The sequence below is a fragment of the Zingiber officinale genome, chromosome 9A (genome assembly GCF_018446385.1).
Source record: "Zingiber officinale cultivar Zhangliang chromosome 9A, Zo_v1.1, whole genome shotgun sequence".
Classification (NCBI taxonomy): Eukaryota; Viridiplantae; Streptophyta; class Magnoliopsida; order Zingiberales; family Zingiberaceae; genus Zingiber; species Zingiber officinale.
In genome coordinates, this window is record NC_056002.1 from 101,357,022 (window position 1) to 101,369,211 (window position 12,190).

Genomic DNA, 12,190 nt, shown 5'->3' on the forward strand with positions numbered 1-12,190 from the left:
CTTAATTAGTGGGCATTTGTTATCTTAAACACAGGGAGACTAACACACTCATGATAAGAAGGAGTCCATAATGTAATTTGGGATTGGTGCGGTAGTGCGATAATAACTCTCTAGTGGAATGAGTTATTATCGATGAACTTGAGTTGTGTGTTTGGGGCGAACACGGGATACTCAAGCTCATCGAAAGGCCAAAACCAATTTCTCCTCTAGGTCCCTGTCGTAGCCTCATTATAGCCTCAAGTCCATCCAAATATAAGTTCATCTTGGTGTCCAATAAGGGGGCCAGTCCAATGCTTGGTGACTAAGCAAGGGTCGGCCACATCCTCTTCTATAGGAGCCGACCCTATTGCTTGGTGACCAAGCTAGTAGGGGTCGGCGTTGTTTTGAATTTTTAAAATCTTCTCTTTGTAGAAAATTATAAGTTTTAAAAGAGATATTTTAATTTGTAAAACTTTCCTTATTTGAATTAGGTCACATGTTTTAATAGAGAGTTTTAAAACTTTCCTTTTTTAACCATCCTCATGGTTTAAGAAAAAAAAAGGAAGATAAGTTTTAAAATTTAAATTTTCTATTACCATGTTAAAAAAGGAAATTTTATAAGAGAAGTTTTAAATTTTAAAACATGGTTTTAATTTTTAGAACTTTCCTTTTTTAACTCCTACTTTAGGAAAGAGAGCTTGTAAAATTTTATAAGAGTTTTTCTTCTTGTAAAATTTTATAAAAAATAAAATTCCTTTCCTCTTATGGGGGTCGGCCACCCTTGCTTGGTGCCCAAGCAAGGTGGTCGGCCATGTTTAAAAAAAATAAAATCATCAAATTTATTTTTGGTGATTGATTCAATCAAGAGGAAAGAAAAGGAAAATTAAAAGGGAAAAGGAAAAGCTAGAGGAAGATTTTAATTTTTGTAAAAATTCTTCCCTTATTTGCCTTGGCAAGTATTATAAAAGAAGGGGTGAGGAGGCTTCATGAGACACAACTCTTATTCTCTTGCTTAGAGATCTCTAAGTGGCCGGCCCTCTCTCTTCTCCTTTTCCCTTTGCTCTCTTCTCCTTGGTGGTGTTGGTGGCCGGATTTTAGAGGAAGAGGAAGAAAGCTTTTAGGTGGTGTTCATCTTGGAGGATCGTCGCCCACACGACATCCAAGACGAGGCGAGGAATACGGCAGAAGATCTCGAGGTCATTAGCATACAAAGGGAAGGTATAATTAGCAATTGTTTTCCGCATCATGCTAGTTATTCCTTTTTGTAAAAATTCCAAACACAAGAGGCATTAGATCTAGTTTTTTGAATTAGTTTTTCGAGTTTGTGTTTTCTTCTTTTTCGAATTTGTGATTCGATTATTCTTTTTGGTTAACCTAGAGTTATTTAAGGAAATTAAATATTAGCTTTCCTTAAAAGGCTTTGTCTAGGCGGTAGCGGTTGCTCCCATATCCAAGAAGGCCATGCGCCTCGCCATGCAGTCTTGGAAGCCAATTTTGGAAATTAATATTTAATGAAATTAATAACATAGGTGGATTTAAATCAATAGTGTTAAGTTCCGCTTGCGATTCAAATCCAAACCATTAAGAATAGATAAGTTATGAATCAATGATGTTAAGTTCCGTCTGTGATTCCTAATTTAACTTCTAAAGAACACAATAGGTTATTTAAGGAAAGGTTCGACACTTGTACAAAAATTTTTGTACAGTGGAATCGGTACGTTTTTCTAGGACTAACCAACACAAGCTCCATGGAGGTGCCTCGGACACTATTCATCCGAGGCTTAAGGTTGCTCCTTTGTACCTGCAAGATACGTTAGTCCCAAAAATACCCTGCAACACAAAGTTAGCACTGAATAGGTATACTAAATGAAATATCGACAGTCAACGGACTGTCCGGGTCTGACTTCGGATTTTCAACCGGAAACCCTAGGTCGACCTGACGCCTACTGTTCCCTCTACGGGGAACACGTCCTCACCTACTGTTCCCTCTACGGGGAACGTGTCCCCTCAGGAGAGATTACCTGATGCCTGTCTGGTCCTCCAGACCGACTGGACTTTCTGCCTAGGGTTACCACCCCCTAGGGTTAACACCCCCTAGGACCTAAGGTTACCCCCTTAGGATTTTCCTCCACCTAGGGTTACCGCCCCCTAGGACCTAAGGTTACCGCCCCTTAGGATTTTCCTATCACCTAGGGTTACCACCCCCTAGGATTTTTCACCTGCCTAACCGCAGTTAGGACTTTCCTACAATCTCATTTAAGCACATTAGATAACAAGGAATCTTAACTTTGAATCTCTTTGTTATTATCAAAACTTATGTTCGATTGTCGGATGCTTCCCGCACTAACAATCTCCCCCTTTTTGATTATGGCAACAAAGATTCAAAGTTAAGTAAAACAAGATGCACAAAATAAAGATAAGCAAACTATAACCAGTGCAAGCATGATTTAAGCTAAAAATATCGTGTATAAGGCTCCCCCTTAACGAGAGCTCTGTTTTTCTTATCACTTAATTCATGTCCTACTCTCCCCCTTTGCCATATATCAAAAAACTTTTGTTGAAAGAAGGGGACAAGTTGAAAGGTCTAAGTTTTTAAAACCAATACATTACGTTTTCAACAAAGCAATATTTCTAGTAGGTTTTACTTTAAAATTACCTTAGTGTTGAAGAACTTAGCCAAAATATGGGCAAAGGTAGGTTAAAATTACCTTAGTAGGTCTAAGTTTTTTTTTCGAAAGGCAAGTTTCGAAAAAATATTTTTAGAAGGTAGCCAAAATAAAGTAAGTTTTGAAGAACTTACTTTAGGCTAAGTTTGCAAAAGAGAAATTTTTGAAAAATTTTGTTGAAAAAATATTTAGTTAAAATTTTTTTTAAAGCCTTTTAAGAATCATTAATTTCGAATTAGTTTAAAAACTTCTGAGAAGTTGGATTAACTTGAGACCTTAATTTTTGAAATAAAATTCAAAAAGTTAATTTTGAAGACGACTATAGAAGTCAAAAAGAAATTTTTAATAATTTGAAAATCCTTAAAGGCAACGAAGGAGCAATAAGCGTAAAACCTAATGTCCAAGCATGAGTTGAGTTAAATGGATTGTGAATCAATTTTCTTTAGCAAGGTATCAGAGCCCTAAAGTGTAAGCTGAGTCAGTTTAGAATTTTAATATCCTTAACCAACTGTCTAACCGTTAGCTACTAGCTGAATACCTAGAGGGCACCAGTTTTCACTTGGTTAGTCAAGTTAAGTTAGTAATCCAGTTAGATTTGACTAGGGTTGGATCATTTAACTTGATTAAGGTAGAGTTAGTTTTTAACGCCCAGACTCACTATGATGCACAGATATAAGCATTCTGGAGTCCAGACTGTACCCTATGTTAGGATCGATGGTCGCGGCTAGAGAGGGGGGGTGTGAATAGCCGACCCCAAATCTCGTTCGTTTCGTTCTACAAATCAAGGTTAGCGCAGCGGAAATAAAACAACGAAACAAAGACAAGAAATCAAACCTCAATACGCGTCGACGTAACGAGGTTCGGAGATGAAACTCCTACTCCTCGGCGTGTCCGTAAGGTGGACGAAGCCTATCAATCCGTCGGTGGATGAGTCCCCGGAAACCCGACTAATAATCACTCCTTCTGGGTGGAGAAACCTCGCCACAATGTCTTACAACAGCAAGATGAACAGGAGTACAAGAATACAGCAAGAAACTAAGTACAATACACAAATGTAATAACCCTAGCTTGCCTTCTTGTCGACTGGTTGAAGCAGCAACTTCACGAGACGCCTACAACAGCAGGAACCCAGTCGAAGAAGCTCACACGAAGCTTTGGAACTCAGCAAAGCTCAAGAGCACACCAGCAGCTCAGTAGAAAGAAGAGGAAGAAGTAGATAGAACAGTAGCTCCTCAATCCCTTTTATAACCTGCGAAGAAGACACAGAAGAAACTAGCCGTTGCTCCGCAACGGCTAGGATGTGGACCGATCAGGCTTCATCCTGATCGGTCCACAAGGGTCCTGATCGGTCACAAGACCGATCAGGCCCTTCCCTGATCGGTCCAGATCAGGCCCTTCCCTGATCGGTCATGGACCAATCAGGTCCTTCCCTGATCGGTCCCATGACCGATCAGGCCCTTTTCCCTCCCGAAGGAGATCTCCTTCTGATCGTCTCCTAATCGGTCTGCAAACCGATCAGGAATTTCACTGTATGCTACTGATCGATCACTGATCGGTCTGCTGACCGATCACTGATCGGTCTGCTGACCGATCAGATAAGCAACAGAATGCTTCTGTTTGGTTACTGATCGGTCACCAGATCGATCAGATAACCCAGCGTATCACTGGATCGGTTACCAGACCGATCCAGGTTTAGAGCTCCCAGCCCTAAACCCTACCTCGTCCGGAGAACGAGCTATCGAGCCCTCTCCGACTTCGTCCGGTCCAGAGAATGAGCTACCGAGCCCTCTCTTACCTAGTCCGGAGAACGAGCTACCGAGCCCTCTCCGACTTCGCATGCCAAGCTTCCATACTTGGACTTTTCCCGTGCCAAGCTCCCTGCTTGGACTTTTCCGTGCCAAGTCTCCATACTTGGACTTTTCCCCGTGCCAAGTCTCCATACTTGGGCTTTTCCCGTGCCAAGCTCCCCGCTTGGACTTTTCCGTTGCCTGGCTTCACTCACCAGGACTTTCACTTTCACCTAGCTTCACTCACTAGGATTTTCACCTGGCTTCACTCACCAGGATTTCCCGACTGCCTGGCTTCACTCACCAGGACTTTCCGAACTGCCTGGTTTCACTCACCAGGACTTTTCGAACTGCCTAACATCCCAGTTAGGACTTCCCAGTCAAGTATCCAGTCAACCTTGACCTACTTGACTCTTCTTCATCCAACCTGATCAGACCCTGATCAGTATCTCTCCGCATGGACAACTGTACCTGCATTGTCCATGTCTACATGTCTTTCTGTATTGTCAAACATCGAAACCATGACCAAGGTTTACGCTTGGTCAACTAGGTCAACCTTGACCTACTGGAAATTGCACCAACAATCTCCCCCTTTTTGATGTTTGACAATACCTTTAAGTTAGGCTAATCCAATAGCCTCAACTCTCTCCATGCCACTAGGTAATGAAGCATAAGTTACAACCTTACATTCTCCTTCTAAGAAGGCAACCTCCTTCTTAGATAATGAAGGCCTAACTTAAACCCTCCATTCTCCCCCTATTGGCACACATCAACAAACTCTCCCCCTGAAGAGTAAGTTATCGTTGTTCACAACTTCACTCGTTGTGATCAACAAACTCTCCCACTAACTCCAATGTTCTTCCTTGAACATTCTCTAGACATTCTCCATTCTCCCCCTTTTTGACACACATCAAAAAGGAGTGAATCAAGGTCAAGAGTTTCTTCCTAATGAAAGTCCCATACCTTTCATTGAAACCCTTAATTTCCCCCTTGATACTAAATTCAACAATCAACTTAGTGATAATCTCATATCACTCAAGCCTTTAGGAGTAAAAACTCCCCCTAAAAGTCAACTCCCCCTTGACCAATAGGTAAAACTCCCCCTAAAGGTCAACTCCCCCTTGACCATTGCACCAACAATGTCTTGGAGAGTTTCAAACCTTTAGAAATCCAAAACACCAACTCCCAGCTGAAATTTCAGACAAAAAGGTCGAAAATCAGCAAGTTGGATCGGTCACCAGACCGATCAGCCTTAACTGGATCGGTCACCAGACCGATCCACACTCTCCTGGATCGGTCCAGTGACCGATCCAGAGTGCCCTGGACCGATCAGGCTCCCCTCTGATCGGTCCCCAACTCTGATATCAGAAGTTTCTGATTTTCCTCCCGAAATTCAGAGACTCCTAGAAAATTACAGAAAATTCCAAAAATTGTGAAATTTTGAGGATACATTCCTCATAACATATACTATCATGGAAAAATAGTTTTCTATGAAAATAACTTCCATTTTTCAATCTTGATACAAAGTTCAAAAGTCTTTGAAATAGATCAAAGTTAAACCAACTTTGTATCAACTTACTCAATGATGAATGCTATCACAAGAAGAGCTTCATCAAGGTTTTTCAAATCAATTTTGAAATAATTTTCAACCATTTAATTTAGGACCACAATCTTAGGGCTAAATGTACATGACTTGTACATAAGCTTTCCCTATGATCCCCAATTAGAATTAGGCTCATCTAGGTACAAGAACTATGTACCTTGATCCTAACTCACAATCCTAATATCTCACACACATCTAAGGTGTATCAAACACATCCAAGTCAATTTTGATGTGAGATATGGGTTTAGGTCATCTTAGGCTAAGTTCTCATGCATTTTCTAAACATCAATTTGATCTCCATATCAAATTGTGTTTTTGTCCTTAAATCAAATTAATTGATTATAAATGCAAAAGATGATGACATGGCATATAATGATATCATAAGTGAAAATGTGCTAATGTCATGATGTCATGGCATAAAGTATGAAACTTAAATAAAGCATGACATTTAACTAACCTAAGCACTATCATGACATTTTAAATGATCATAAATTAAATATGATGTCATGACATGGCATATGGCAAACAATATATGGCAAATAACATATAAAGGTATAGAAAATACCTAACTCTAGCCTTAGTTGCCATGTTTGATGATTTTGATCATTTTGCCATAAATTCTATATTCCTAAGTGTGATAGACCTCAAATCATATACCAAAGATGTTTAGATCACTACGTGCCAACTAGCTTGACTCTAGAAAACTCCTCAAATTTGATTGGCACATTCTACTCACCTTAGGAATAATTCTTAATTTCATTTTCAAGGCTTGATTATACCTTGAAAAATCCTAAAGTGCCACCTTTTGCCATGATTAGGTTAACTACCTATTCAAGTGAGGTTGGCACACCCTAACTAATCTAGCGTGATGAAATCACGCTCCTAGGAACCCAATACCTATTGGAGCTCATTGGGTTCACTAAGTATTCACTAGGGATGACTTCCCTAGCAACCCTCCTAATGACCCTCCTAGGCTTTAAAGCCTTGGTCATTTGGGACTCATCAAGATCAACCCTAGGGGTGACTCCCCTTGTGACCTTGGTGATGGTCTTCCTAGCCCTAGATTTTGTTCCATAATCGAATGGAACATTGTGATAAGTGGGCTTGACCACTTGGGACTTAGGTTTGTGACCCAAACCTTTCTTGTCCTTGGACTTGGGTTTTTGACCCCTAGACTCTAGAGTCAAATCCTCAAGAGCCTTTTCCAAAGTATCAAGTCTTGACCTCAAGACTTGATTCTCCTTCTCTAATACCTCCATTTTTAATTTTTCATTTTTCTTTGAGGTATTCCTAGGCATGTGTCTAGTAGTTTTGGGATTCCTATCTAGGTTTCCCTTAACCTTAGATGAGTTGATCCTAGGGTTGGCTTTCCTAGTGTTATCCTTATGTAGGCTCACATGTTTGGCACCTAAGCACGTGTATCGATTTCTATAATTATCATGCTTATCATTATTGTCAATTGCAACAAAACTACTAGCATGTTTCTTATTATGATTGCAAGAAAGAGCCCTAAATGTTACCTTAGGGTTTGCCTTAGCTCCCCCTATCGATGTGCTCGGTCTCTTGTCCTTGTGAGGTTGCCTCCCCCTCGGACATTGACTCCTATAGTGTCCCCTTCGCTTGCATTGGAAGCACACCACGTGCTCCTTGCCTTTGCGTATCGGGACTCCGGCTTCCTTGACCTTTGGCGCCGGTGGAGACTTTCTAATCCTCTTTGGACACTTACTCTTGTAGTGCCCAAGCTCCCTACACTCAAAACACATTATGTGTAATTTGCTTGAAATTAAAGTGCTTGAGTTACCTAGGGTTGAGGATGAATGTAGACTCTCTCCTTCATCCCTTCCGGGGGTAGATGCTTCTTCTTGCTCCAATCTTGAAGAAGTGCTCTCCTCCTCTTCTTCCTTAGATGTTGAGTAACCCTCAACTTCTAATTCCTCTCCTCCATGGTGTGAGCTACTTAGCTCACTTGACTCCTCTTCATGGCTTGAAATGGAGCTCTCCTCATGGAACTTGGCCAAGTTGTTCCACAACTCCTTGGCATTGTTATATCCATCTATCTTACATAGAATGTCATTAGGTAAAGAGAATTCAAAAATTTTCAATACCTCATCGTTGACTAGGGATTGGTGGACTTGTTCCTTGGTCCACTCCTTCCTCTCTAGGGTTTCTCCTTTCTTGTCCATCGGAGGCTTGAAACCTAATTGAACACAACTCCAATTTTCAATGTTAGTCATAAGGAAATACTTCATCCTTACCTTCCAATACGCGAAGTCGTCGCGATCGTAGAAGGGTGGAATCGTGACATCTTCTCCAAATAGATCCATTCTCTAGCTCTTGTGCTCCCCCGGGTGTTGATCCAACGAAGAGCGGCCCGGCTCTGATACCACTTGTTAGGATCGATGGTCGCGGCTAGAGAGGGGGGGTGTGAATAGCCGACCCCAAATCTCGTTCGTTTCGTTCTACAAATCAAGGTTAGCGCAGCAGAAATAAAACAACGAAACAAAGACAAGAAATCAAACCTCAATACGCGTCGACGTAATGAGGTTCGGAGATGAAACTCCTACTCCTCGGCGTGTCCGTAAGGTGGACGAAGCCTATCAATCCGTCGGTGGATGAGTCCCCGGAAACCCGGCTAATAATCACTCCTTCTGGGTGGAGAAAACTCGCCACAATGTCTTGCAACAGCAAGATGAACAGGACTACAAGAATACAGCAAGAAACTAAGTACAATACACAAATGTAATAACCCTAGCTTGCCTTCTTGTCGACTGGTTGAAGCAGCAACTTCACGAGACGCCTACAACAGCAGGAACCCAGTCGGAAGCTCACACGAAGCTTCGGAACTCAGCAAAGCTCAAGAGCACACCAGCAGCTCAGTAGAAAGAAGAGGAAGAAGTAGATAGAACTGTAGCTCCTCAATCCCTTTTATAACCTGCGAAGAAGACACAGAAGAAACTAGCCGTTGCTCCGCAACGGCTAGGATGTGGACCGATCAGGCTTCATCCTGATCGATCCACAAGGGTCCTGATCGGTCACAAGACCGATCAGGCCCTTCCCTGATCGGTCATGGACCGATCAGGTCCTTTCCTGATCGGTCCCATGACCGATCAGGCCCTTTTCCCTCTCGAAGGTGATCTCCTTCTGATCGTCTCCTGATCGGTCTGCAAACCGATCAGGAATTTCACTGTATGCTACTGATCGATCACTGATCGGTCTGCTGACCGATCAGATAAGCAACAAAATGCTTCTGTTTGGTTACTGATCGGTCACCAGACCGATCAGATAACCCAGCGTATCACTGGATCGGTTACTAGACCGATCCAGGTTTAGAGCTCCCAGCCCTAAACCCTAGCTCGTCCGGAGAACGAGCTACCGAGCCCTCTCCGACTTCGTCCGGTCCAGAGAACGAGCTACCGAGCCCTCTCTGACCTAGTCCGGAGAACGAGCTACCGAGCCCTCTCCGACTTCGCATGCCAAGCTTCCATACTTGGACTTTTCCCGTGCCAAGCTCCCTGCTTGGACTTTTCCGTGCCAAGTCTCCATACTTGGACTTTTCCCCGTGCCAAGTCTCCATACTTGGGCTTTTCCCATGCCAAGCTCCCTGCTTAGACTTTTCCATTGCCTGGCTTCACTCACCAGGACTTTCACTTTCACCTAGCTTCACTCACAAGGATTTTCACCTGGCTTCACTCACCAAGATTTCCCGACTGCCTGGCTTCACTCACCAGGACTTTCCAAACTGCCTGGCTTCACTCACCAGGACTTTCCGAACTGCCTGGTTTCACTCACCAGGACTTTCAGAACTGCCTAACATCCCAGTTAGGACTTCCCAGTCAAGTATCCGGTCAACCTTGACCTACTTGACTCTTCTTCATCCAACCTGATCAGACCCTGATCAGTATCTCTCCGCATGGACAACTGTACCTGCATTGTCCATGTCTACATGTCTTTCTGTATTGTCAAACATCGAAACCATGACCAAGGTTTACGCTTGGTCAACTAGGTCAACCTTGACCTACTGGAAATTGCACCAACACCCTATACATCTCACGCCGTTCTAAGTTTCTTTCAACCACAAACAAGTTACGCCTAGTGTGTTTGTGAGATGTTCTGGCTAAAGCTAGGGGAGCATGATATCTAAGGGGAAGATTCTAGGCTAAGTCCAAATTTTGAAGGACTAATAAGATTGAGATTTTTGAAAACATTATTTTTCCTAGAATTTTAAAAGATAATTTTAAGATTCGGGAATTTTTGAAAAAAATTTAAAATTAGATGTAGGAAATTTGTTTGAAAATCAAGATCTAGTATATCAAGCAAAATAGAAGACCATAAAAGAATGGTATGTAGAAATAAGCAGAGTAACTGAATTCTTCTAAGCATAAGTACAACTAGACGAGGAAATGAAAGTGTCTGTATCCAAAACCCAAGGTACAATGCATGAGATGAGAGCGTCAAAGAGAAGGGTCATCAGCTAGGAGGTCGTCAGCTGGAGGTGGTGCAAGGGGCTGCTCGGGTGTAGGTTGTCCCTGGCGACGTATCTCACCCCGAAGAGAAGCGAATCCGACAGTTATCTTGGATCGTAGGGATCGGAGGAAGCGATGGCTATCTAGAACAACCCGTCGCGTCTGAATGGTCTGAACTTCGAGACGTGTGAGTCTGTCCTCGAAGGAAAGTGGTGCCGAAGTCGAAGGTCCGACTGAAGTGGAAGGCCCGGCGGAGGTGAAAGGTAATGGATCTCCGAAAAACTCCTCGGCTAAGAAGTCGGGCCACTCAATGTCGGGCGGTGCATCCTCGGCCTCTAGATCAACCAGAGCAGCGGCTGGCTGTGGTCGACCCTTCCAGGCTAGAATCCCCTCATCGGTGACCTCTATACTGGCTAATCGAAGACTACGCTGCCCTAACTCGTCGTATGATGTAAGCGGGATAAGAGTCCCTATGGCTGTGTCTATCCTGAAGGTCAAAAAGATCTGAGTCAAGATATGACAGTAGGGCATGTGGACTACTCCTGATGTGACTGTACTAGATGCATGTATAATGTTCTGGAACATATGTAGTGCAATATCTATATCTAAACGCTGGCTCAGAGCGTACAGAAAGAATGAGTGAGAGGGTCGCATCTTTGGGACGTCCCGAGATGTGATCGGCAAAATGCATGCTGTCAGGACTCTGTACATAACATAGTCTCGAACCCTAAGATGAGTGGACCGGAACTCAGTCAGGCCGAATGGTCTCTCCTCCCCGAAAAAGTGCATATAGATGGTATCTAATGTGATATGAGAATAGGGATTACTGAATGGTAGATCTCTACTCAGGTAGCATAGGAATGCACATGTAGACTCCCTAAGCTCTAAACTAATGCGAATCAGGGAGGGAGTAAACTAGAAGTCTGTTCCACCAACTCTGGTGGAATACGTACTATCATCAACCTTCTCGAGGTTGTGAAAGAACTGTGCACACAAATCCTGATTTACTGTATTGTTATAGTAAACCAGTTTTCCTAACTGATAGTGTTCTATCATATGGATTGCGGGGTGACAGTACTGGGCAAAAAATGACCTACCTACGTACCTAGGTTTAATAGATTCAAATGTGAATCTAGCAAAGTCTACCCTATGCCGCTCTAAGGGGAATCTAGGATCTGTAGATGGGGTCCTAGCCGGTGTAGGATCAGCATGTCGGCGTTTTCTAATTTATGCGACATATAACTAGAAAAAAAATACAGAACAATAACATATAAGGACAATGGGATGGTTTAAGGTGTATCTAGGAGGCATTGTAGGATGATTGAAGGAATTTGGATGGGTTGAAGGCGTCTTAGGTGGGGAAATCACCGAGAATTCGCCTCGGCAGCGCGTGAGGAAACAAGCAGAGTAAGCTTCTGTTCATGGTGAATTGAGGTATTGAAGGCGCCTTAAAGAACGTTTAAGGCGCCTTTAATATGCCGATGGAGGCGCTTGGAGATGGTCCGAGGCGCCCTAACTGAAGTCGGCGGGACTTTTCCCGTCGCTGGTTAGGGCGCCTCCCTTGTGTCGGAGGCGCCTCCGAGAGGCTCCACGTGCCTTTTTTTTTTTAAATAAGTTGATTGAGTTTTGTAATTTAAGGATGATTTTAATTTTTTGAATAAATAATTAAGTTAAAAAAATAATTTACGTTTT